Here is a 26,199-nt window from a genome sequence, read left to right as displayed (position 1 = left end):
GAAATGATACTGCAGCTGTAAACCAAGCAAAAGCACTTCCCCTGGAGCCTCCGGAGAGACTGTGTCCCTGACAAAACCCTAAATTCAGACTACTAGCTTCCAGAACTATGAGAAAACAAATTCATATTCTTCTCAACCACCCAAGTGGTAGTTGGCTGTAGCAGCCCTCGGACACTAAGACACTGTGTTACCAACATGCCTAATATGGTTTGGCTATTGCTAGAGGCATTCTATCCAACAGTGCCTATCGGATTGTGCAACATGGTAGGGCAGAGCAGGACTTGCTGTGAAGAAGGAACAGTTGTAGCATAGAGTCAGTCAGACACCAACAAAGAACAAGTATAAACTGGAATATTTGAGAACAGCATCTACCATGCATATAAGAAAAAAATAGTTATGTTAAATAGCAACAGTGTCTCTGAGCAGCCAAGGGAATACTTCAAAATATTAAAAATGGGAGACAGTATTATTCTCTATAGAGCAAAGTGATGGGTAGTGACTGCTGACTTGCTTACTGTTGTTATATGAGTCTTAGACTACTAAAAATTTCCATGCATGGAAAAATATAAGAACTGGTCTATGACCCAGAACAAAAAATCATATCAATGTGAATGAGGGGATTGCAGAGTGGAGGCCCAAAGCCCATCTGTAGACAATTGGACATCCCCTTACAAAAGGGTCACAAGGAAGAGAGGAGTCAGTCAGGGTGCAGTATAGCACCAAAGAAACATACAACTTTCCTCTAATTCTTTAATGCTTCCTTCCCCAACCCCCACTATCATGACCCCAATTCTACATTAAAAATCTGCCAGATCAGAGCATGTACGTGGGTACAAATAAACTCAGGGAATCCGGGACAGATAACTCCCTCAGGACCAATCATGAGAGTAGCGATACCAGGAGGCGAAGGAGAGGTAGGAGAGAGGGGAAACCGATCACAATGATCTACATATACCTTCCACCCAGGGGGATGAACAACAGAAATGTGGGCGAAGGGAAACATTGGTCAGTGTAAGACATGAAAATATAATAATAATTTATAAATTATCAAGGGTTCATGAGGAAAGCAGGATGAGGAAGGAAGGGGAAAAATGAGGAGCCGATACCAAGAGCTCAAGCAGAAAGAAAATGTTTTGAAAATGACGGCAACAAATATTAAAATGTACTTGACACAATGGATAGATTTATGGAGTGTGATAAGAGCTGTACAAGCCCCCAATAAAATGATTTTTAGAAAACAAAACAAAAAAAGAACTGGTCTAAGAAAATGATCTATGTAGCCAGGCTTGCTAACCTACCTTCAACTGACAAAAATGAGATAGTCTGCTTGAAAAAGCAATTTTTCATATTAAAGAGTCACCTTTTCTTACCAGAACAACTAAAATGAAAAATAAGACTAGCAAGATGTGGACTCACAGTCATGGTACTTCTTAATAGAATTCGGGATGCTTGTTTGGTACAAGGGCCTCACCTGGACCCAGGTGACTTGGAATCCTTAAAGGGAACATGTTGACATTCATTGAAACTGTAGATGGGGCACAGAGAGCTAAGAATGAAAGTCCTGAAGCGTGGACAGCTACAGAATGGGCCTTAAAAAGGACCAAAGGGGCTTCAGCAAACAAAAGCCAGGGTGTGGCTATGACTTGGTGCTTCGTTCTTCATTTGGCCACATATAAAGGAAATCCACCAAGGAGAAAGCAGTTCCCCAGTAAATGGAAGCACCACATCTGCGAGGGAATTAAAGTGGAAGCAGCTGCAGAACCCTGTAGAAAAACTTTAAAGCAAGTCATTACCCCTGGCCAAGCAGAGACCAAGCAAAGAAGCTGTTGATGACCTTATGGGTTGGCTGCAGGTTTTCCTTACAAGACTTGACCACAACACGGAGACATAAATTTATTTCACCTGCTATAACTTCTTTTGTTTGTCAAGATGAAAGAACAAAATTTACTGCAACATGGCCTTCTATGTGTGGTTCCGGGTCTCATCTGAAAATAACAGTCACCACGTAGTGTCAGTCATGGTGAAACACTCCTGACTGTAAGGTCGCACAGCACTGGGTGAAAAGCTGGTTAGCAGCCCCAAGGCAGAGCCCCCCCCCCCGCCATTGGAGTTCCTTCCACAGAGAGTGCTCAATAAATGTCGACTCTCCTGTTCTGATTGCACTCAGACTCAGTAGCTCCTTTAATCTTTCATTAACTTTGTCAGGAAGACTGCGCAATTTGTGGGATAACATCTAGAAAATCACACAGGAAGAAAGCAAAAAGTCATTAAAAAGACAGGAACTACAAGACTGCAATGGATGCCAGAGGACACTCAACAACTCGCTCTTGTTCCGAGAGCAGAAAGGATGAAGAGGCGAACAAAAGCTGTGAGAGTGGCTCAAGAAGACCAAGTGAAATATTCTAGTAAAATCACACAGATCTAGGGTCAGAAACCAAAGCAGAAGAACATTTCTAGAATTTCTCAAGCTGAAGTAATTGAAGAAAAGACTCAAACCTTAAGTTGGTGTGGTAGTTAGCTGATTTTATGTCAGCTAGACACTCCTGGCTGGGGTAGGATGGGTGTGTGTGTGTCAAACCTGTCAATCAGGCCACAACCTGATACTGTCTCCATGGGGATACAGTCTTCTCATAAGGAGGACACTAAGAACTTCCTACTGACACCTCCCACCCACCCCTGTCTTCTCAGTCACTGACCCTGAGAGCTCTGGAGTTCTGCCATTTTCCAACAACCTAGGATCCACATGATCCTGCATCCCACATCCTGTGATCTTTCTGCCTTCTGCATCATTGAAAGTGGCTGTTTGAGTCTGAAGAGGGACTTGTGGACTAGTCTTGGGCTTGTGGACTTGTGTTGGACTGGACTGGGATGCTTTTTAAATATATAATTACTTCTTGATATAAAGCTCTTTCCTACACATATATGAGTGTCACTGGATTTGTATCTGTAGTTAACCTGGCTTAACACTGACGGAATATTAAAATTCGAGCTGGAATCAACTCAATGGCAGTGGATTTGGAAAGGGGCAAAATATTGAATGATAGAAAAAGCATCCAAAGAAAATGGAAGGGTCAGTCAGCCCCATGAGACCAAAAGGACAACATTCCCCCAAGGAGAGAGCTCCACACGCAGACAGAAATGGGGCAAACAGAGGAAGGGAAATGAGAAAGAGGGAATAGTGTGGTTACATTGGGAGGATCTCATCCAATGTCACTAAACAAATTCTGTAGGACTGGTTGAAAGGAAAACAAATTTGCACTGTAAAATGTCACCCAAACCATAATAAATGGTTTAAAGCAACATAGAAGATGGAAGAAAGCCACAGAACCACGGAATCAAAAAGAAGGGGTTGACTGCCGGCCGTCTCGGGAGGTAGCATAGGATCGGTAAACCATAGTACTGCAGGAAGAAAGCCAAGCTAGACTGAAGACACCAAAGAAAACAAGGTTTCAAAGCTTCATGGGATTGCGATTGAGATGTTTCCAGAATTAGTTGCAGCACTGGGAGTATTCAATCATCCATGTCAAGAAATCTAGACGACAGCTACCTGGCCAAGTGACTAGAAAAGATCCGTGTTTGTACCCACGCCAAAAGAATGCGAAATTAGCAAACAGTAGCATTAATGTCACTCACCGTTAACATATTCTTGAAGATAATTAAAAAATGGTTGCAGCCATAGATTGGCAAAGAGCTGCCAGAAATTCAAGGTAAGTGCAAAAGCAGCTGTGGAAAGAAATACCTTTGCTGGTGTCAGATGACTCTTAGCTGCAAACAAGGGACTATCAGAAAGATACTTTCTTCTGTCTGATGGACTAAACAAAGGCATTTACATGTGTAAGCCATACCAAACTATGAAGAACATCGCGAAGAATGGGAATTCCAGAACACGTGATTATGCTCAATGGTGCCCTGGGGGTGTAGTGTGCTGTAGTGTGCAGCTAAAGTCTGCAATTTGAACCCACCAGCAGCGCTGGGGGAAAGATTAGGCTTTCTCCTCCCATAAAAATGTATAGCCTCAGCAACTGAAAGCCCTACTCAGAGTAAACCTGATGGCAGTGAGTTTGAACTGTGCTCATGCAGAGCCTACACATGGACCAACAGGCTGCCGATCAAACAGGACTACAGATACGGTGTGGTGCAAAATTAGAAAATCTATCCTGTCTCCATACTTGCTCAATCTGTATGCTGTGAAAATAATATGAAAAATTAGATCAAATGAAGAAGATACTACTTCAACGGGCTGTCTGTCCCATTACAACCACTCTCCCCTTGTCGCATCTGTCCCTTCTACCAAACTAGCAGAGACCGCACGCTCCACTGCCATTGAGTTCATTCCAGTGTATAGAGCCCCTATGGGGTTTCTGAGAGTGCGGATCTTTACAGGCCGACCCATGGCAGCACCAGGGCTCTTCTCCCAGCAGTGATCTTTAAAACTTGTCAATGTATTTGAGTTACTACCCTGCTTCAACCCCCTTAAGGGCATCTCATAAACCCAGAAATTTTTGACTAATTTGCCAGCGTCGCAAAGGCCTGTGTACCCTGACCCCTACACTTCTCCCCTCTTCTTTCCTTCCCTGCACTGTAATCATACGGGCTCTTTACAAGTTCCTACAACTCCCCATCTCAGCCACCTTGCTGTTACCTCTGCCCACAAAAGCTTCTCTCTTGAGTTTACCTGAGACTGGTTTCTTTTCATCTTTCTGGTCTCATTTTAGACATCTCTTTTGAGAAATAACTCATTGCCATCAAGTCAATCTGACTCACTATGACCCTATAGGGCAGGGTAGAACTTGCCCTGTCAAGACTGTAACTCTTCATATTAGTAGATCGCCTCATCTTTCCCCAGAGGAGCTGGTGGTTTCTGATTGTTGACTTTGCAGTTAGCAGCCCAACTCGTAACTAAATGACATAGGTTTCTCTAGTCCTCTCTATCCAGCACCACGCTTGCTTACTTTCTTCATCACATTCAGAAAAACAACGTGTCTTTTTCTTATTTATTTGTACATTGACTTAATTGACTAAAGCCTCATGGGAGTCTTGGTGGCATAGTAGGTTGCATGTGGGGCTACTAGCTACAACATCAGGGGTTCAAATTCACCAGGAGCTCCACGTCAAGATATTCAGCTTTGGAAATCCTAAGAACCAATTCGACTCTGTCCTGTAGGGTTGCTATGAGTCCGAATCAACTCAATGGCAGTAAGTTAGTGGGAACACCTTGTGAAGTCAAGGATTTGTTTGTCTTGTAATTGCAATACTAGAGTGTCTGGACATATGTATTTTTAATAGACAGAGCTCGCTAAATGTTTACTGAGTGAGTAGAAGCATGAATGAATAAATTACAATTCCTATTATCTAGACCCACAATACCATAAGTATGAAGTCTTGGTTATGTTTATCCTCTGTGGTCTGTGTTGTGAAAGCTCAGGGCAGAGTCCCAGTGATGAAGTGATATAGAAATGCATTATGGTCAAGACTTAACCTCTATTAAATTAGAACAAGGAGGACAAATAATATTGATCCAAAAGAATCTAAGTTGTTGGGCCAGGTGCCAAAAATGTTTGGCTTTTTCATTTCCTTAGGTATATAATAGACTCGAATTTCTGAGAAGTCATTCAAAGTGTGACAATCTATTACAAAACCTATTTCATTTAGCCCTTAAATATGCATCATGTTCCAGTTCCATATCAGCCAGACTACTTATTAGCATTAACATGGCTGAAGGCCACTCCTGATCCAGGCCTCCGTCATTGTGACTGAAGTAGACAGATGTGTAGCCACAATGTTGGTGATCAAATTTCATCCCAAAATAATATATGTTGCCACTTTAGCACCTACACCTGTGGCTATTCTCCGATTTAAAAAAATAAGGTTTTCTTAGTTGTGGTAATGAGACTCGATCAGTGTAAGGTGTGACCTAACCCTAATCATGTCTGAATTATTAGGATAGACACAGCGTAGAGGAGACACAAAAGACTAAAAGGAGGTCAGACAGATGCCATGTGAAAGTCACCAGGGAACCAAGAACACTGGTCTAGAAAAAATGAAGAGAAAAAGAGTGTTTTTCTCCCCAAGAAAAATGTGAAGCACATCATGTGACTTCCTTGCTTCCAACTTCCCAAAGATTGTCAATCGCACCCAGGCATAAAATCCAAACTTCTGACTCTGACCCAGTGTGGTCAAAACCGAACCCACTGCCATTGAGTGGATTCTGACTCATAGGGACCCTGTAAAGTGTTTCTGAGGCTGCAATTATTACAGGAAAAGATTGCCCCACCTGTCTCTGGCTTTGAACCTTATAGTTATCCATATAACAATCACCCAATGGTACCCCCAGAGCTCCTGATGGCCTCGGATAAAGCTTTTAAAACTAACATAATTTAACAAATGGTGAAACTAGTTTACTGGGTGAAATCATTTTTACAGTACAATTTAAAATATTGGAGTTCATGATATGTAGTAGAGATGATTTTATTTCATGAAAAATCTCTTGTAGATGTGGCAGGGTGCCAGGGGACCATCATGGGTCAATGTATGTTCATGATTGTACTGGACTGTAGTGTGAAATTGGATCATATTAAAAGAGTTTGAAAGTCATTACCTTATAAGAACCTTAGTGATCCATTTACTTGTGTCTTGTGCAAAATCAACCATCCATCCACCTCTGCTCAATCAAAATACTTTAACCCTGCTGACTGTCTTACTGCTTCGTCAAAGAAGCAAAACTTGGCCCCATCTAGGGTTCGTGGCATTTATCTGGGACATTATACTTCCAGTTATTTGCACAAATAGATCTTTTTTATCGCTCAAGTGTCAGCCTAGGTCACCTGCTTTGAAATTCCTTCCTCTAACTAATCTGAAGAAGCTCCCATTATTGGTGCAAATAGTGTCCAGTCACATGAGGACCTAATATGTGCAAGTCAATAATCCATGCGATATGATTTTCAGTCAGCCTATACTTGTTTAATCTCCCTTTCTCAACTGTGTTTTAAATACATTATCATGGACTAAATCCATGACACTATAAACAAAAACACCTGATGCTCCAGGGAGATGATCGATACAATTCTGTATCAAAAAATAGCAAAGATGTCATTAAGGTGAACCAGAGGCAGATTGAAAACAGATTTAGGAATAGATTTTGGGCTTGCATTTAATCCTAGCTCCAATCTAAGAACAATTAATTCTTTAGACATGGCCCTACTCGATCCTTGTCCTCGTGACAGAAAGGAAACATGGGAGATATGGGTGTTAAAGCAAAGTGTGGTGAAGAAATTGAATGGTACCAGGCTATCAGAAAAAATACCAACTGGGACTTTCTTAAAGGCTTGTTCTCAAACAAGCAGCCATCTAAGTGATATGTCAATTAAGCCCTATGGAAGGAAGTACACCAACATCTATGACCTACGGAGTGGGAAAGACATAACTAAGCCTGAAGGAGGGAATGGTATCAGAGTGTAAATTGGGAAATTCTGGTTTGCAGAAGGCTATGGATGACAATGGGAAGCCTCAGATACATTCACCGGAGCTACACGCGGAATCAGCCTCCAGTGATTGCCGTCAAGACTAACCAACTGAGGGATGGGAATAACCTGGTTATCAGACAGAGAGCGCCGCAGAGACAAATATAGTAGATTAAGATGATAAATTTGACTTCAATGGTTAAAGCTTTGTCATTTGATCTCCCTTTTGATACACTCTGAACTTGTTCTGAATTTTTATGTTTCCTGGGTTTTTTGTTTTTCAGATTGGGGCTTATCATGCAGATGTTTGTATACTGTTTCCTTAGCCTTCTGGACATTGGCACACATTTCAGAGCCCCTGTTGTCACATTCAGCACTGTTTTCCATACAACTCATAATAGCACCCAACAGCAGTTGAAGGAGAGTTGAGCATTTCAGTTATGTGTTCAGCTTTTCACAGTTAAGGCCGCTGTGTCATCCTAGCCTTCAACAATGCTAGTAGCGCTGGCTGTAAACACACATGCTGTTGCTAACACTGAGCAATGAGCATCAGGTAGGTCTTGATCGGAGGGCCTCAGAGGGCGATCTATGTCAGCTGATCTCTGAAACCCCAGATTTCACGTACAAAAGGTGATGGATGGCTGCAACATATGAAAGTGAACACCTGTTGAGACTGAGCATCTGAGAGTCATGGCTTTCTCATTGTACTTGCCTAGTGCCCTAGTCAGGATGCCTGGTGGCACCGTGTGCAAAGTAGGAGGCATGGAGGCCATACCTGACGTCCTCTGGCTTCCCTATTGCCACGTGACAGGGTCAGACATGCCTCTTTGGTCCCTCCTTCTTTACCTATTCTGACACCAACTTTTCCTCCCATGCTCCTCTACTTCTGTGGAGAGGCCCAGAGTTTAGAATGATATCACACAAGCAGTTGTGGCTACCAGGGCCATATTAATTAATCACATCTCAGTGGGTCACACATTGAGCTGCTAACCAAAAACCGCCTCTGGCGAAAAATGAGGATGTCTACTCCCATAAAGAATTACAATCTCAGAGAGCCACAGAGGCAGAGCTACTGGGACCTATAGGATCACTGTGAGTCCTAATCCACCCGATGGCAGTGAGCCATATTTTTAAAGGGAGTACTCTAGTGACCATTCCCTCCGCTATTGTATCAATTCAACACATCGTGACCCTACGGGACCGAGCGGAAGGGCTCCTTTTGATTTCTGAAGCTGTAAATCTATGTGAGCAGTGTCATCTTTCACCCGCAGTGCCACTGATGGAGCAAGCGTCTGACCTGGTGGTGATCAGCGCAACTTGTAACACACTGTTCCGTGAGAGCACCTGTCCTTTCACACACACACACACACACACACACACACACACACACTTAAAAATGAAAGCATTTGTCTTGGATTTGACCCTGAAATAACAGAACCAGAAGCAAAAATCTACATAGAAAGTCCACTTGCATCCAGAACTAAGGAAGAGGGACAGAGGAAATAGGTCACAGCAGCTAGGCAGTGGGGGCCAGTCAGAGTGGAAACTGCCCTCGGGGAAACCGTCTAGACATAGACTCAAGAATCTAATAGAAAGGGGCCCTCATTCCTTCCAAGGCTCATCCAGCAAACTCCTTCAGAAGGTTAGTGAGATTATCGCTTCAATCTTCATTTAATTCTCCCCAGATGCCTGATCATAAAGGGGCCAGTCCGCTAGGCTTAGGACTTTTTCAAGTCTGCTTGGACTTTTTCAAGTGGAATGGGGAAACTTTGAAGCACTTTAAGCAGGGGAGTGATTCGGGGGCCTGTCTCTCCTAGTGAGATCTACTTAGCTGCGACTGGAGTGTGGATCCGCTGCACAAGTGGAAGGAGGAGGCTCTTGTGACGGGCGGACCCGGTGAGAAACAGGGAGAGCGCAAACAAAGGCCAGGGCTGTGGGAACCAGAAGTGGGGGAGCGACGGAGTCCCACCCACTTTATTAGTTACCATTTCCCGTCTTGGACTCTTCGACTGGCCCTAAGCCCCCCTTTTGCCTCCTATTTTGCCTCTGTGTAAAATAAAGCCGCGGAGTGTGTGGTTCCGTGGTGGGATCCTTTCCCGTTACGTCCACAAGCTGCAGAGCGGCGGTCGGGCCCAGGCACCTTGGTGCACCCACCGCCCATCCGTCTGTCGGCAGAGGCTCGGGCGTTGCCGTGATGCTGACCAGGTGGCTGCTGAACTTCCAGACTGACGGACTAAGAAACGCCTAGTATCTGCTTTCCCAAACCAACCAATGAAAGCAGTATGGCTCACTACTGATCCTGGGGCTGGCACCGAACCCGTCGGCTTGTCATTCTGCTGCACCTAAGCTTATGCCTTAGGGGCCCTCTTGAGCCCCGTTGACAAGCGCCACAGCACAATGAAGCTGATCATGACACCCACGGCAAGGCACCTCGGTGAGAAGTAGCTATGGTCACACGCATTAGCACATAGGAGGGGCTTCAGAACGCTTCACGAACAATTCTGGGCTCGCCATTCCATTCCCCATGCATGTTTGAAGCCCACTCGTAGTGAAAGTGGTGGCCTAAGGGGCTAAGCACTGGGCTGCTGACCACAAGGTCCGAGGTGCACACTCATCGACCGACGACTGGGGAAGAGAGCGATGGAGTCTGTTCACGCTCAGATTGACCGTCTGGGCAAATGGCCGGCAGTTAGGCGGCAGAGGGGAAGCGGGGGCATCTGTAAGGCGCTGGAGCCACTAAAGGACCTGAAGAAGAAACGGTGTAAACGAGGACTGTTTCTTCCAGTGACGGAGCGGACAGTTTCAGGCACAGCACGCTGAAGAAGAAGCTTACGCCTTCCCTACAAAGCCTTCAAAGATCGTCAAGTTGGGGATCTGCCACAGGCAGTCAGGCGACAAAGAAAGCATGGGCCGTGTAGTCAAACACTCTTGCTCCCCAAACCTTTCCGCAGGAGCAGGTTTGAATGAAGACGAAGCCTGTGCACCGAGGAAATGGCACCAGCAGCAATGAGGATGAAGAGTGTGGGAGGGGTCACCGACTCAGCAGCTCCAAAGTCCAACACAGGAGAGCACGGTTTCCTACTCACCGATGGCATACAAAATATCACCTTGGAAATGTCCACCACCAAGACAACTAAAGCTGTATGATGTGTGTGTGTGTGTGTGTGTGAACTTAAAGGAGCCGTTAGCTTTTTTGAAGAATGGCTTAAGACTATTTTTGCAACTGCCTTTTTGGTTCGTCTATGACTTTTTAAATTAGAGATTGAGCGGTACACTAACCTTTATAGTAGATGAGAGTTTGAAATTAGAGGTAATTTATGTTTTATATAAGATGTCAAGACACTAATTTTGTGGTTTCCTGTGATTCGTTTCGAAAGGTCACAGATAATAAAGAAACCAGAAATGATACCTTTTTAAGAGTTGCATGCTTTTTTAGACACAACTATTAGCATATTAAGAGAGAAGCAAAAAGTCATTGTCTATTTAAAACTGGTTCAAAATCCAGGCAAATACTCTAACTTAACTCCCTCCTAGAAATTGTCTGGCTCCCAGGAACAGCCTTATCGAGTATTATATTGGAAAGAAAACGTTACTGGATTATTGAGTAAAAGTAAATTTAGATAAAACTAAATACAGCATCTTTTCCCCCCTGAGGTGTATTTCTTTCAAGTCATATAGTAGTTTTTGCATTGTCATCAGTTGGTACAGATGCTTAGTTTTTTACAAGGGCCATTTTCTTCACATTTTATGTAAACTGTCGAATATCTGAAATGGCTCACTGCACCTGAATGGGTCTTGTCTTAACCTTAAAGAGCAACAACCATTTGTCACCAAAGTGAATCAGCATTTTTTTTTAATTTTAACAATTTATTAGGGGCTCATACAATTCCCATCACAGTTCATACATATACATACATCAATTGTACAAAGCACATCTGTACCGTCCTTGCCCTAATCATTTTTTCTCCTCTTTTCTTTTTTTACATTTTATTAGGAACTCATACAACTCTTATCACCATCCATACATATACATACATCAATTGTATAAAGCACATCCATACATTCCCTGCCCCAATCATTCTCAAGGCATTTGCTCTCCACCCAAGCCCCTTGCATCAGGTCCTCTTTTTTTTTTCCCCTCCCTCCCCTTTCCCCCCTCCCCCATGTGCCCTTGGTAATCTATACCTCGTTATTTTGTCATATCTTGCCCTATCCGGAGTCTCCCTTCCCCCTTTCTCTGCCATCCCTCTCCCAGGGAAGAGGTCACATGCAGATCCCTGCAATCAGTTCCCCCTTTCCAACCCACTCACCCTCCACTCTCCCAGCATTGTCCCTCACACCCCTGGTCCTGAAGGTATCATCCACCCTGGATTCCCTGTACCTCCAGCCCTCATATGTACCCGTGTACAGCCTCTGTCCTATCCAGGCCTGCAAGGTAGAATTCGGATCATGGTAGTTTGGGGGAAGAAGCATCCAGGATCTGGGGGAAAGCTGTCTTCTTCATTGGTACTACCTCGCACCCTAATTAACCCATCTCCTCTCCTAAACGCCTCTATGAGGGGATCTCCATTGGCCGACACTTGGGCCTTGGGTCTCCACTCTGCACTTCCCCCTTCATTTAATATGGTATATATATACATATACATATACACATATATACACATACATACACACACTTATATTGTTGTGGTTTTTTTTTTGCATGATGCCTTATACCTGGTCCCTTGGCACCTCGTGATCGCACTGGCCAGTGTGCTTCTTCCATGTGGGCTTTTTTGCTTCTGAGCTAGATGGCCGCTTGTTCACCTTCAAGCCTTTAAGACCCCAGACACTATCTCTTTTGATAGCCGGGCACCATCAGCTTTCTTCACCACATTTGCTTATGCACCCATTTGTCTTCAGCGATCCTATCATGGAGGTGTGCAGTCAATGATATGATTTTTTGTTCTTTGATGCCTGGTAACTGATCCCTTTGGGACCACTCGATCACATAGGCTGGTGTGTTCTTCCATGTGGACTTCGTTGCTTCTGAGCTAGATGGCCGCTTGTTTATCTTCAAGCCTTTAAGACCCCAGTCACTATCTCTTTTGATAGCCGGGCACCCTCAGCTTTCTTCACCACATTTACTTGTTCACCCACTTTGGCTCCAGCCGTTGTGTCGGGAGAGTGAGCATCATAGAGTTCCAATTTAATAAAAGAAGGTATTCATGCATAGAGGGAGTGTTTGAGTAGAGGCCCAAGGTCCTTCCGCCACCTTAATACTTGACCTATAAATATAGACACATAGATCTTTTGAATGCACTTCTCTCGGTTTTTGTAAGTAACTAGATCTGAAAGCATCCAGCTGAACTTGAAGAAGCTGTTGTTTTTAAAATACAAAACACTGTCAGCGTATTTAAATGTACATATTGCTTAAAAATGGCTTTTAATTTTTTAAGGTATGAACACCCAAAAAGGTAGCAATATTGCGCGGAGATGGGAAGGAGGACAGAGTAGAACTGTTCCTTAGGGTTTTTGAGACTGTAAACTTCCCAGAAATAGACAACCTCATGTTTCTCTCAAGGAGCTGCTGATGGTTCCAAACTGCCGACCTCTTGGTTAAAAACCCAACACTTAAATCACCGCATCACTAGGCGCTGCTTTGACACAGAGTAAAACGCAAAACCTCAAACTCGCTGCCATGGAGCCCACTCTGACTCCTCTCCACCCTATAGGACAGGGTGGAACCGCCCCTGGGTGGTTCTGAGATTGTAACTCTTTAAGGAAGTAGAAAGCCCTATTTGCTCCTGAGGAGCGGCAGGTGGATTTGCACACATCACCCACTATGCCACACAGAGTCAGTCCTCAGTAACTGACGTTTCTCTTTGTTGTGTTTTGAAAGCAGGCACTATTAAAGGTACTGGCACAAATGCTTTGCAAACACCCAGAAGCCAGTTTATTGTCCACAGGAAGGAAGACTTCACCACCTGTAACAATGGGTGGAAGGATAAATAGCATTGTGAAAGGCAATGGACTTAGATTGTTTAAAACTGCACCTCCTTCAGATGTAAGCGCAAGATGAAACTCTAGTCTCTCTCTTTTTTTAATCATTTGGGAGGGGACTCATACAATGCTTATCACCATCCATACATCCATGCATTGTGTCAAGCACATTTGTACATTTGTTGCCATCAGCTGATAGACAGCAAAAGCTTTGAGAATGATGATGGAAACCCTAGTCTTGACTGAGTCAGGTCTGTGCTGGGCCAGGGTGAGTAGCAAGAAAAGTAGGCAGCCTGCTCTTGATTCAGAAGTGGGGCTCTCACCACTTCTCTGGCTCTGTCTTTCCCAGATCAGGCTCACATCTGAAAAGAGTCGGGTGGGGTAGCAGACTGCCATCGTGGCTCTCAATAGGTCCTGGGTCGAGGGCCCCTCAGCACAGATTTTTTGTCTGCAAACCCAGCTTCGGAGGTGCCTGAAAGTGTACAAATAGTGAACCTGGCCCAGCGGAGCCGATTCATTACAGGGCTTCAGTGCTGCCCGCTGAGGATTCACTCTGCAGCTCACCTCTCCTCGGGGGGCGCCAAGGAATCAGCAAATCCCCCTGCATCAGAGCCACCAATCCAGGCACAGCTCATTCACACACAGCGGGGCGGCTGTGGATTAATTGGAGGGGGGATGTTGTGAATTCCAGAGAGTTCTTTCTCTTTGCCTCACAGCCGGTGGCCAGGGATATTGCTACATGAAAGCTTTCCTGTCAGTATCAATCATCATTGCTGGGCCGCTACATTCCAGAGAATGAATTGGCCTCATTTGGTAACTCCGGGAAAGATGTGTGTGTGTGTGTGTGTGTGTGTGTGTGTGTGTGTGTGTGTGTCTGGGGTGGGGGTTAACTAGAGAGAGCAGTTATTCATAAATGGTCCACATCTTCAAGCCCTGGTTCCCACCTCAGAAGAAGTGTCCAAGGACAAACAGAAACCAGAATTGTCCAGCTTCCTTTATCTGGATTTCCCAGTTCAGTGATTGTTTGGGAAGGCAAAGGACCCTGGAGGTGGGGTGGGAAAGGGGTGGGATCTGGGTTAGGGCCCGGCAGGAAATTAGTTGAAGGCAAAGTCCTGGTTTAGAGGAGAAAGGCAGACAAATAGCCCCCCAGGGCCTCTCTGATTGCGTTGATGCAGAGACTTGCCTGTTCTCCCTGACAGCCTTCCCTCCCCTTTTACTTCTCAGGCCTGTCTTCTCTCTGCAAAACCTCTTGAAATTCCCACTAAGCCCAAGGTCCACCAGCCAATGCCACAGTTTGCTCTGTGAGGTGCTGGGCCGTTATTATTTCCGAAAACCATGGAGCGTTATCCCTGTGAGAATTCAAGTTACAAGGTGCAGAAGGCGAAGCTATCCCCCATAGGCATGATTGTAGGGCAACAGGCCATTCCCAGGGGTCCTCTGGCACAGCAAGAGGCCAGCATGGGTCTGAGGAACAGACTGCCAAGTCACTCTCACTAACGGTCATCTTGAGCAAGCGTTTTCTCCCCCTGGGCCTGTTTCCCCCACCTCTAACAGAAGTGAACAAAAACAGACTTCGTTTTAAAAAGATCATTTTATTAGGGGCTCATACAACTTTCATCACAATCCATACATGCATCAATTGTGTACAGCCCATTTGTACATTCCTTGTCCTCATCGTTCTCACAACATTTGCTCTCCACTTAAGCCCCTGGCATCAGCTCCTTATTTAAAAACAGACTTCTTTAATTATCTTATCCAATCCTCTTTGGTTTTTTGTTAGTTTGTTTTTAATCATTTTATTGGGGCTCCTACAACTCTTATCACCCACCCCTTCTGTTTTATGATTCCTTGGATGCCTCAATTAGGTCTGCTAACTCAACAACTCTTAGAATGTCCAGTTCATCCACTTGAGAAAGTATCAGAGATTACCTATCTTCATTTCGAATACAGAGAAGTGAGTAAAACAATGCCAGCCGCTGTGGACTGCCTGCTTGATTTTGACTCATTGAGGCCCTAAATACTCAACTACAACCCACTGCCACCCAGCGACCTTATAAACCCTTACAGGAGCATACCAAAAACAAACCAACTCACTGCCATCTTGTCCATTCTGAGTCACAGTGACATCGCAAACCCCATAAGGTTCCCAGACGGTGGCTCTTTGGGGAGTAAACAAACCCAGTCTCCTTCCCTCCAAGATGATGGTGGTTTCAAACTGCTGACCATTTGAACTGCAGCCCAAAGCCTAACCCGCAGTGCCACCTGTGCTCCTCAGAGACCTGATAGGACGAAGTAAAACTGATCCATGCCTTAGAGTTTATATCCCGAAACTAAGGTTGCCAACGGCTACAGTTCACGGTGAGAGCCCCAAATCCATTTTGAGCCTCCGTATAAATGTCACCTCCATGACTTCTTTCTGACCATTCAACCAGTCATTTGACTAGCCTTGCCCTCGGGAAAATGGATTCCAAAGTGGATTACTACCATTCCCACTAGCCAGGCCATTGCTTAGGGACTTCACTGCGGGTGCCCTCACTAGGAATTTGGGAGTGGGTTTCCCCACAGTCATGAGTCAGATCCTGATTGCCTTGGTCAGAGGGCCCTGAACCCATCTTGTAGGCTTGTCTGTGTATCGCAATCACGGTCCCTTTCCCGCTTCTGCTGACCTGTCTGCAACTGTGGTGTGTGGATCTGCTGCCAACAACGCTTTCGGGGCCATTTTCCTTGTACTTCCACGTCCTATTTAGGGGGCCAATGTCTGCACATCCCTGGACGCCATTATGGCTGGTGTCTATGGACTGCCTCATCCCGATGAGTGTTCTTGGTTGGGTGACAGGACAAAGACTGGGGCTTTCACTCTCCTAAACAGTTACAGGCTTGGGAACCTGCAGGGGGTCACTATGGGTCAGCATTGACTCCATGGCAGTGAGTTGGGTTCCGTTTTCTGTCCTGTGAAAGACTAAACAACATGTGTCTGTCTGTATGTGAATTCAGGGTCTCTTTGTCCCCCTACAATACCCATAGAATTTTCTAGGCTGTAAATTTTCTGAGTATAGTTTGCCAGGTCTTTTTACCTTAGGAACAGCTGGTGAGGCCTAGCCAGTTAGCAGCCAGTGCTTAACCGCTGCACCACCAACGGTCATGTCAGCCCCTAAGGGACTATACGGCTACATCATCCTAATGAGGACATTCCACCCTGGAAGGCCTGCTGGCATATGTAGTTGGCTGTACCTTGGGCCGCTAATCTCCAGCTTTGCGCTCTCTGTTCTGCTGGAGAAAAATGACGCTCGCTGCCCCTGTAGATTCCCAGCCTCAGAAATCCTGGGGTGCAGTTCTATTCTGCTCTATAGGGTCGCTATGAGTCGGGATCGGCTCAAGGATTGTGGATTTGGGGGTACGGGAGAATCACATTATGTCTTTAGGACATGATCTCCAGTGTAATTAGCACAGGTTTCCTACCTCCACATAGTTTAATGTTAAAAGTGCCCTGTTTGCTAATCACTGTAAAGAGTAAATCACTGATACCTGGAAACCACACCTTTGTGTTGCAAAACTCCTAATAAACAGGAGGTCAGCATTCCATTGCACCGAACCAGAACTTTTGTCTGAAGCTTTCCACCCAGAGCCCTTGCCTTTATCTCCCGCTGCACACATCTGCCTCCTGAGACTTCTCTTTCATTCCCAGATGCTGTCAGCTGGGTTCTGCCCACCCTGGGAGCCTTCACGTTCAAGTTCTGCCAGCTGGATGGAGTTCAGCTGTAACTGTTATCCTGATGGGTTCTTTTAATTCTCCTCATTTTGATCAAGTCAGCTTCCACAACCAACAGGGTTCACCAGAATGGCGCCTGATCTCACCAAGGCAAACTCACTGGGCTTTGCCTCCCAGCTGCCTGAGGCCAGATCTCCTCCAAGTCTGTCAGGCTAGTTTAACCCTTGGCTATGGAAGCTTCCCAGAGAAGCACTCTTCTTCCTTCCTTCCCTGGCAGGGGCAGCAGGGTGGCGCCCTTAGAGAGAAACACCCAGTTGCCAGCATTAATTAAGCCAGGATGCACATGGCAGATGCCTTTCACCCGCACTGGAGCCAAGACCTGGTTGGCTAGGAGGATATTTCTGCTCCAAATGCTCAGCAGTTCACCAAGAGTTACTCCAGCTGATAAAAATAGCTCTCTTTATTGAGTGGCAGGGAGAAAGATGGTGCTTTCTACAGCTGTAAACTGTTACAGTCTCAGAAAGCTACAGGGGCCATTCTGTCCTGTACTATAGAGTCGCCATGAGGTGAAATTGTCTTGAGTTTGATTGGGTGTCAAGAACTATTTTAAACGATTTACAGTACTAATGCATTTCATATTATGAAAACATTAAATAGATATTGTGCTCATTTCATAAATTAAGAAATCAGGATGATAGCAGTTAAGCAGTGTGCCCAAGATCGTATGGCTTGCCTAGACAGACTCAGTGATTTAAACCTAGACCCTGGGTCATAAATGTTAGCTGTTAATACCCATTGTTTTGCAGTGAAAAGAGTTCTTGTTAGGAAAGCTAGATTTACCGACAGAGGGGTGTCCCTCCCATTCCTGCAACGGCCCCCATAAAGGAGGTTGGAAGGAAATACGGCAACCGTTAGACACCCATGAAGACACCAAACTGAGCATGCTCACACTCAAGCTCCCAGCCAGGTGGGAGGTACACCTGAGCAGTCCAAACTAGGCCCCAGGCTCATGACATCACCCAGGAGGGCTCAACCCAGCTAATGGGGTCAACCAATATCATCACCCACACCTCCCGGCTGGCTCCTAGTGGCAGGGGAGGGCGAAGGTCCCGTGTACATTTGCGTGGGCGCTGGGCCTTCTTGGGGCCTACAGCCCCTCTCGCCCCATACTCTGGCCCCCTCACTCTCTGGCACGCTCTCCTGTCCCTTGTTCCCATACCCCTAGGTCGCTGGGAGTCCCCCCCTCCCCAGTTCCACACCTGTGGGTGCTGTTTTCCACGAGGGTGCTCATGCCAGTGTGAGCCCCTTTGAGACTGTGAAACCTGAAACTTGTCCTGTCCTTCATAAAAACCCACTTGGATTACAAAACGGGCTTTGGCGTGAATTCTTTCATCGCAGGAAGCCAAGAGCAAGACGAGAGAAACCGGACAATCTGGGCAGAGTAGGAAGTTCTATGACTTTAGGCGCCTTGGACAAGCCTATTTTCTGGGTCTTGATTTCCTTTTATGTAAATTAGGGCATAGAATTAAATCCCTTTTCCCCCTGACTGCATTCTTTACTGCTTTTCCTAGATCTACGTACAATTTGTACTACTATTTAATAGACATTTTAATTTAAACCAAGGCACTACTTGTTTAACTGTGTTGGGAATTAAGTGAGCTTATACAGAGCATCAGCAATTCATACCTATTTGGAGCCAGCCCATCGGTTGCCATCCCCACTACATACTCTCCATAATTACAGCCCTTCCTCCAGCAGTTCCGGTTTCCATGACCCTTTTCTATCTTTATGTCCTTGTCCTGGGCTGAATGCTGCTCCTTTGATCTGAAATCCTGATTATTCCAACTCGGAGATGAGTTCGTTAGTTCCAGACCTGATGGATAAGAGCTATACTCTTGACCAGTCTCTCTCTACCAGTAAGGCTGATCTCTTTTATGATTTTGAGTTTTGGTGGACATTTTTCTCCCATTGTATCTGGAACTGTCTAATGGGATCCTTTTCAAAGAAGTTGGTAGTGGTAGCTGGGTCCCATTTAGTTCTTCAGATCCAGGCTTCAATGCACTCTCTAAAGCCATCTAAAATATATTTTAAAATTAGACTTCATTAATCAAAAGCCAAAATAAATTGTTCTAAATAGATGGCAGTAATAAAAATATGTTGTCATTGTTGTTGTTGTTGTTGTTAGATGCCATTGAATCAGTTCCCACTCAGAGGGACCCAACCCTAGACACAATGGAACAAAACACTGCCTGGTCCTGAACATGATAAGCCACATGGAGAGAATGCAGAATAGCAGCACAAAACCTCACGTGCTGAACTAGAAAATGCCAGGGGCCCAGAGGGCGTGCTGGGTCCCACACTGCTTGTATTCCCTTCCACCCCACTGGCTAGGGGAGGCATGGTTGAAGGTATGGGCTCGCCCCTACTGGCTGAGCTTAGGTCCCCCTGTGTGATGCCATGTGGCAGGGCCTAGTCTGCGTGCCCACGAGGACCTCTCACCTGGGCCTAGGGCTTGTGTCTGAGCATGCTCAGTTTGGATCTTTCCATAGGTGTCTAATGGGTGTCTGGTTTCTTTCTAATGCCTTTGTTGTGGCCCCATGCAGGCATGGGGGAGACAACCCCCTTTAGTCTCTAGTTGGCTACCTAACAAGACTACTGGAAAACCAAACTTTTAAAACCTCAAACTTGTTGCAGTGGGGTCACTTCTGGCTCCTGGTGACCCTACCTGTTGCAGAGAAGACCTGCTCCGCAGGACCTTTGACTGTCGTGTTCATGAAAGCGGACTCTCAGGCCTTTCTTTGAGATGCTCTTCGGCGGTTTTGAACTGGTCGCCTCTCAAACAGAGTCAGTGTGAATTGTTAGTGCTACTCAGGGACTCATTTAACATCTCGTCCATTTCAAATTTGACCATTTCATCACGCGAGTCTCTTTCAGCATTTACACTTTTAAAATAACTTCAGTTCTAATTAGGAAAGGGATGATTAATGAGAACTAAATTTAAAAGTTAATTCAGCAGCACCTTCTGGGTATTTCTTGACCTCCAAAGAAAGTAAAATAGGAAGCGACCTGACAATAAGCCATTACTGTTATTTATTTATTTGAACAGAGAAAGAGTAAAACTCTTTCTTGGGACCATGTCTTCCAGGACTACCAATCGCCCTGCCCTGTGCTGTGGGCAGTGTGGCCCAGCAGCGTTCAGTGTGGTTGAATCACCTAGGAATCCCCAACGCCCGTTCAATGGGTCCCAGAAGTCAAAACTATTCTCTAGGAATGCCTTTTTCGACTCTGCGTGAGCGACGCTGTGCAAAGGCAAGATAGGATGTAAAATACTGCAACAGATTGAAGGCAGAAATAAATATCAAACTCCAACAGTCTTCTCTTGAGACAGACATTACATAGATTTGAAAAAGAAAAGGTAAACATATAGCTATTAAACATAATCGATATCCCAAGACCAAAGCATTTGCAAATGTCTGAGCCATTACAAGCAGCCCTTCTGGACTCCATCTGTCATGGTCCGAAAAGGGTGAGGTCAAAAGGAGCTCAAGAGACCGGGTTCCACGGCGGTGCTGGGAAAAGCTAAGCATCGCCAGTGATGAATTGTTAGAGTTAGAAGTAGTGAGCCAGCATTTCTGAAATGGTCACCAGCTCAGTACATGGCATGTGACCCTTACAAATGAGGAAGAAACGTGTCCACTAAAACAATATTTGCATGAAATCAAAGCTCTTTCCCTTTAAGTCCGTGTACAAGACCTCTTTAAAGTGTTGAAGAGCAAGGATGTTTCTTTGAGAATCAATGCCTGGTTTCTTCAGTCAACTCTTGGCACATGAAATTTGGATAATGAATTAGGAATATTGCAGGAGAATTGATGTATTTGCATTATGGTGTGGGCAAAGCATTTTGAAAGTACTGATATCACATCAGGCCTCAGAGCCCTCCTGAGACCCCATGCACTTTTCGGCCTTTGTACTCTGGCTTTGTGGTTTTGGTGAATTAACTTGCCTTTGCTATTTTCTTTTGGAAACTAGAGCTTAAGGTAACTCCTATGAAGTGATTTAAGTACAAAGGAATTACAGAGACTCATAGTGAAATAAGTAAAGGGTGGCCTAAGAATTAAGGTTCTTTATGATTGAAGTATAAGTCGTTTCTTTAGCAGTAAGAATTGAAACAAATTCGTTTATGTTTTTAGGCCAGAACAGGAATGCTTTTTATAAAGTTACTAGACTGCAATGTTTTCTTTTGAGTGGCAGAGTAAGAGCAAAAAAACTATTCCATTTTGCAGTCATGACCCAAGGTGACGACTCCTGAACACAGAGCAGAACGCAGCACGAAAAGAGGACATGGTATTTACCAGCCCAACGCCCTGCCGCTTGATTACAAGACTATTCGCACTGTTTTCCTACCCCTCTTTTCCTAATGGATGAAAAATCCCCTAATTCTGTTGGTGAGAGGACACAGTTTTTTGCTGTCTTGGATCCCCGTCTCTTTGCATATCAGTACTCCCTGCAGCCCTCACCACCCCCAGCACCCCTGTCTCATGCATGGGCTGGCTGGTGGCAGGCAAACCGAAGTACCTGCATAATGGAACTAGTACCCCGAACTGCTAGAAAAACAAGCAAATCAGTCTTGCTAGATGTACAGCCAGAATGCTCCTTAGAAGCGAGGACAGCAAGACTTGGGATTTGTTAGCAGCAGAGGTCAATCCCGGGAGAAGGACTCTGCTTAGTAAAGTAGAGGGTGGGTGAAAAGAGGGAGATGCTCAGTGAGATGGGCCAACATAGGAGCTTCAGCAATGGCCTCAACTGTAGTAATGGTTGTGAGAATGGTGCAGGACTAGCAATGTTCTCTTGTGCAGGATCACTGTGACTGGGAATGGAGAACATAACATTAACTTCTGGACATTGCAGGAATATAAAATCTGTCTGCTGTGCATAAAGCCTGGAAAGGGATGTGGAAAATGGAAACTTTTATTGGGAAATTTACATGTAAGAAAATGTTTAAAATACTGTATTTATCATTTTATTTTTAATGATGCCCTAATGCCACTTATATAATCACTATTCATTGGTAATTAAAATTTAATTTCTTGTGTTGTCAAGCTACTGCTGAAAGGTGGGACACTAGCTTTGGTTCAAAGATCATACACTTGATTAAGTCAACAAGTTGGGCTAAGGTAGCTTAGTAATTTTATTGTGGAATCTCATCAACTATATGACCACAAATTGATTGTGACTATCGGCTGAGACCCTGGCCAAAAACATATATAATTGTCAATTAGTGTGTTTCACGTAGATAAGGCCAAAGTGTATTGGCACCGACACTAAATGTCTCAACCTCATTTTGATTCTGGGAGCTCAATTTACAAAGAGAATTAACATTCGTCTTTATTTTAAGTGGTTTCTATGGATACCTTCTATGAAGCTTTTCATTCACATCCATCCAATTTAAGCTTCTCATTTTAATTTAAATACATTTTTCCTTTCCTTGAGAATCTATATATGATCCTCTCAGTTCATTTTCTGAAAATAACCTCTGAAAAAACTCATGCACACAAAATTTTAAATTAATCAGTTTAAATGTTTTAAGAGAAAGGAGAAAATAACCTCCTACAACAGAAATTCATAATCTCCAAATCTACCTTCACTCAAAGCCTGACTAGTAATCTAGAGACACTTGATTTCAGCTTAGATACTTTTGATCATTGTCCCCCTTTCTTGTCATTTGTTTTGATAAATTATAGTTTCTTGCATAATAGGGTTGGGGTTATGTTTGGATTTTCCTTGTATATAAACATTTCTGATAAAAACTAATAACATTTCCACTGCCAACATTGGATGCTCTAGTAAACACTAGATCTTGGTTTGGTGTTTTTTTATTTTTTCCAAGAAGAACTGTTATACAGAAATTTGTTAGAGAAAATATCTGATGTCACCTTAGCTGAAAATATATACATTTTTTAAGTCTACTGTGCAAATGTTCATACATCTCAGCCTGCAATCCAAGACTGCCCACCTTATGGCGCCAGATTGGCTGCCAATTTATTCACCACCACTCAATGCCAAAATACTGTTCTGCTACCAAAAAGCCTTCTCCTTTTCCACCTGGTCCCTTTGCCTACAAGCACTTCTGGCCTTTGCTCATAATTGATTCTCTCCCCTTGAAATAGCCTCATCAGACTCTTCAGTGTCTGCCAGCTGAAATCCAGACCTGCAGCGTGATTGCCAAAGCCCCTTGGAAAATCTCTCCTGTTCCTTCCAAACAGGAATGATCACTAGCTTCTGAATAGCCAAGGCCCTCTTCCTGCTTGATAGAATACATTGGTTTGGGATTTTTAAAAATTTGTTTATAAAAGGCTTTATCTACCTTTTCAAATAAAATCTCCTTTGAGATTTTTAGTGTTTTATGTTAACCAAGTAACCCGTGCATCTAGCGGTGATATCAGTCAGAAGGCACCAAATGACATACAAAGAAAAAAGTCTCCTTCCTGCCTTTCTCTCCAAGGTCTCCTCTGCACAGGTACTTACTACTCCTTAAAAACTTTCCCAGAGATATCCGATGCTTTGTGCGTGTGTGTGTGGAACAGTCGATTATTTAGTATGGCCCTTCTAGCTATGGTCTTTGACTGTCACACAATTGGGTAGTATTTTGCAGATCAGGTGTATGGAACTTGTTTCAGCTTGGCTGGACTATGATTTTCAGTGATTTAGCAATTTTGTAATGATGTAATTGGCCTCTTTTTTATGGTGTATTATAATTCCTAGCCTTTATGTCTAGGTATGGTCCCATTTGGGAATGAGTAGTCTGTTATGCCACTGAGGCAGAATTAGGGTGGGATGCATCTTAAGTCACTGCCTTACTAGATGATGTGACTCAGGACATCACCCTACGGTAATTACGCCCCTTCCCGTAGCCCCACCATTACCACCCTTATTCTGGTCATACCCTTGCACTACCTGCCTCAAGCAAAGGGAGCTTCCTTAAGGGTAGGGTCTGTATCTCATATATTGGAATGCTTTGGCAAAAGTTCCTCTCTTAACCTGGATCCTGTAACCAAGCTTGCTGTCATCTGACCTCAGGTTCTCAGAACTTGAGCCATCAGCCCATTTTTTAACCTGATTCTGCAACTAATAAGCCAACCTACAAGCTTGAGTTGGTCCATCCATGCAATCACATGCATGGAGAGAGCTTAGCCTCTAACAACTGTCCAAGCCATTTCTCTGACCATTTGTGAGAACTATAAGATGTTTCAGTGAATTAAGGAACCCAAAGATGGGACCTAGATTGTTGAGGGGAGGAGGGATACTTGATGTTTGAGACGATGGAGTAGTTTAGCAGTTTGGAAAAGTTGAACACTTAGACATCTTCAACCTCTGCCTCATAGGAACCCGCTTTAAGATGATCTTTCTAAGAAGAAATCATTTATTTAGTGTGTGTCCAATAAACAGCAATGGAGGTGGACATATCCGACTTGCTCTGACTTCCCTATCGCCATGAGCCAAGGCCTCCATACTCCACCCTTCCTTACCTACTCTGACACACTTCTGTACATCTATGCTGGTGTGATAATTCATTGCAATGGGCCACACAGAACTCACAAATACAACTCACCGTTTAGGGGTTTGTTGGGGGAAATCAATAGGTTACCACAAGTCAAGATTAGCAAGCAGTAAGGGTATAAACATTTGTCTCTTCACCCAGCAGTCAAGTCTCTCTCTAATTGTCAGACTCCCAGCTGTGTAGTAGCCAAGTCTCTAGGAGCCACGTCTCTCTCCAGTCCTCAGTCACTCAGTCATATGGTCCTTTAGCCTTTGTCTCTATGGAAACCAGACTGCCTACCACTCTGTCCCACAGTTCCATAGTCTCAGGCCAAATGAAGAGAAAGTACTCCAAAACCTCAGCTCTGCTCCTCTGAGTCTCCATGCACAGTCTGTAATGCACCTGGTCTCGTCTCAGCAGCCTCCACCACTTCAGACGGAGATCTTCAGCGTGCTCTTCCAAGGTCCTTGGGGTTTCTGTCTCTGCCAGTACTTCCTTATAGCTAGGGGTAGGGTGGGGTGGGGGTAGCAGTGAAAATGCATCAATCTCCTCTATTAGTCCTACACATAGAGTGTTTGTATAGTCAAGTCTAGCCAGTTGGGGAGAGTTCTAGAGACATGGGTAGAAGAGCCATATTAAGAAACTTAGCAAGAGAATAACTTGTATTCTGCAGGGAAGATACAAAGTTGGGTAGGCTGTGTCTTATTCAAGGGCACTGTGGTGGTTTGATTTTATATTAGTTTGCACCTGTGTGAAAATGTACAGGTGGAACCCAACCTGTCCATCAGGTCACAGCCTGATGATGTGGCCTTTTATAAGAGCGATAGTGGAAACTTCCTCTCTGGCCCTTTCGCCTACCTCAATGGGACTCTTATGTCTACCTTCAGGGCATCCCCATGTGGGTCACCAACCTGGAGAGCTGTCAGCGACCTGTCATGTCTCCACTGACCTTGGATCCACATGGCTCTGCACCCACCGTCCTGTGATTTCCCTGCTTCCTGATTCACCTTTTTGTCCCATCATTCAGCAGCTAGGTGAGTCTGAAGAGGGTCCCGGCTAGCATTAGACCAGGTTGGGATGCCTTCTGATAGAAAAGTACTTCTTGATGTAAAGTTCTTTTTTCGACATCTATGAGTATGACTTGTTTTGATTCTCTAGAAAACCCAACCCAACACAGGCACCCAGGGGAAGGGGTCACTGGGGTAACCCAGCCCCTGAGTCTCTGGCCATGTTGTATGATCGGCCACCTGGCTATAAACATCCTATAAAAGAGGGCCTTCTTCAGGTTTCCACAAGTTTGTCTCATAGATTAGCAGTGTCTCTAACATTTTCATTCTTTGCAAAATAGCTTTGTTTTCTTCACTTTGTACTAGAATAAGAAAGGGTTGGCATTACGATTTGTGCTTAAACACTGTCACTGGGAAAAGACTAATTTGCACACACTGTTTTCAAGTACTGGTCTATTTCTTTAGAACTGTCAATTCAGATTATCGATGACTAAATTAAGTCCA

Source organism: Tenrec ecaudatus, chromosome 1, assembly GCF_050624435.1.
Source record: "Tenrec ecaudatus isolate mTenEca1 chromosome 1, mTenEca1.hap1, whole genome shotgun sequence".
Classification (NCBI taxonomy): Eukaryota; Metazoa; Chordata; class Mammalia; order Afrosoricida; family Tenrecidae; genus Tenrec; species Tenrec ecaudatus.
Note: the sequence above shows the minus strand (reverse complement) of the source record.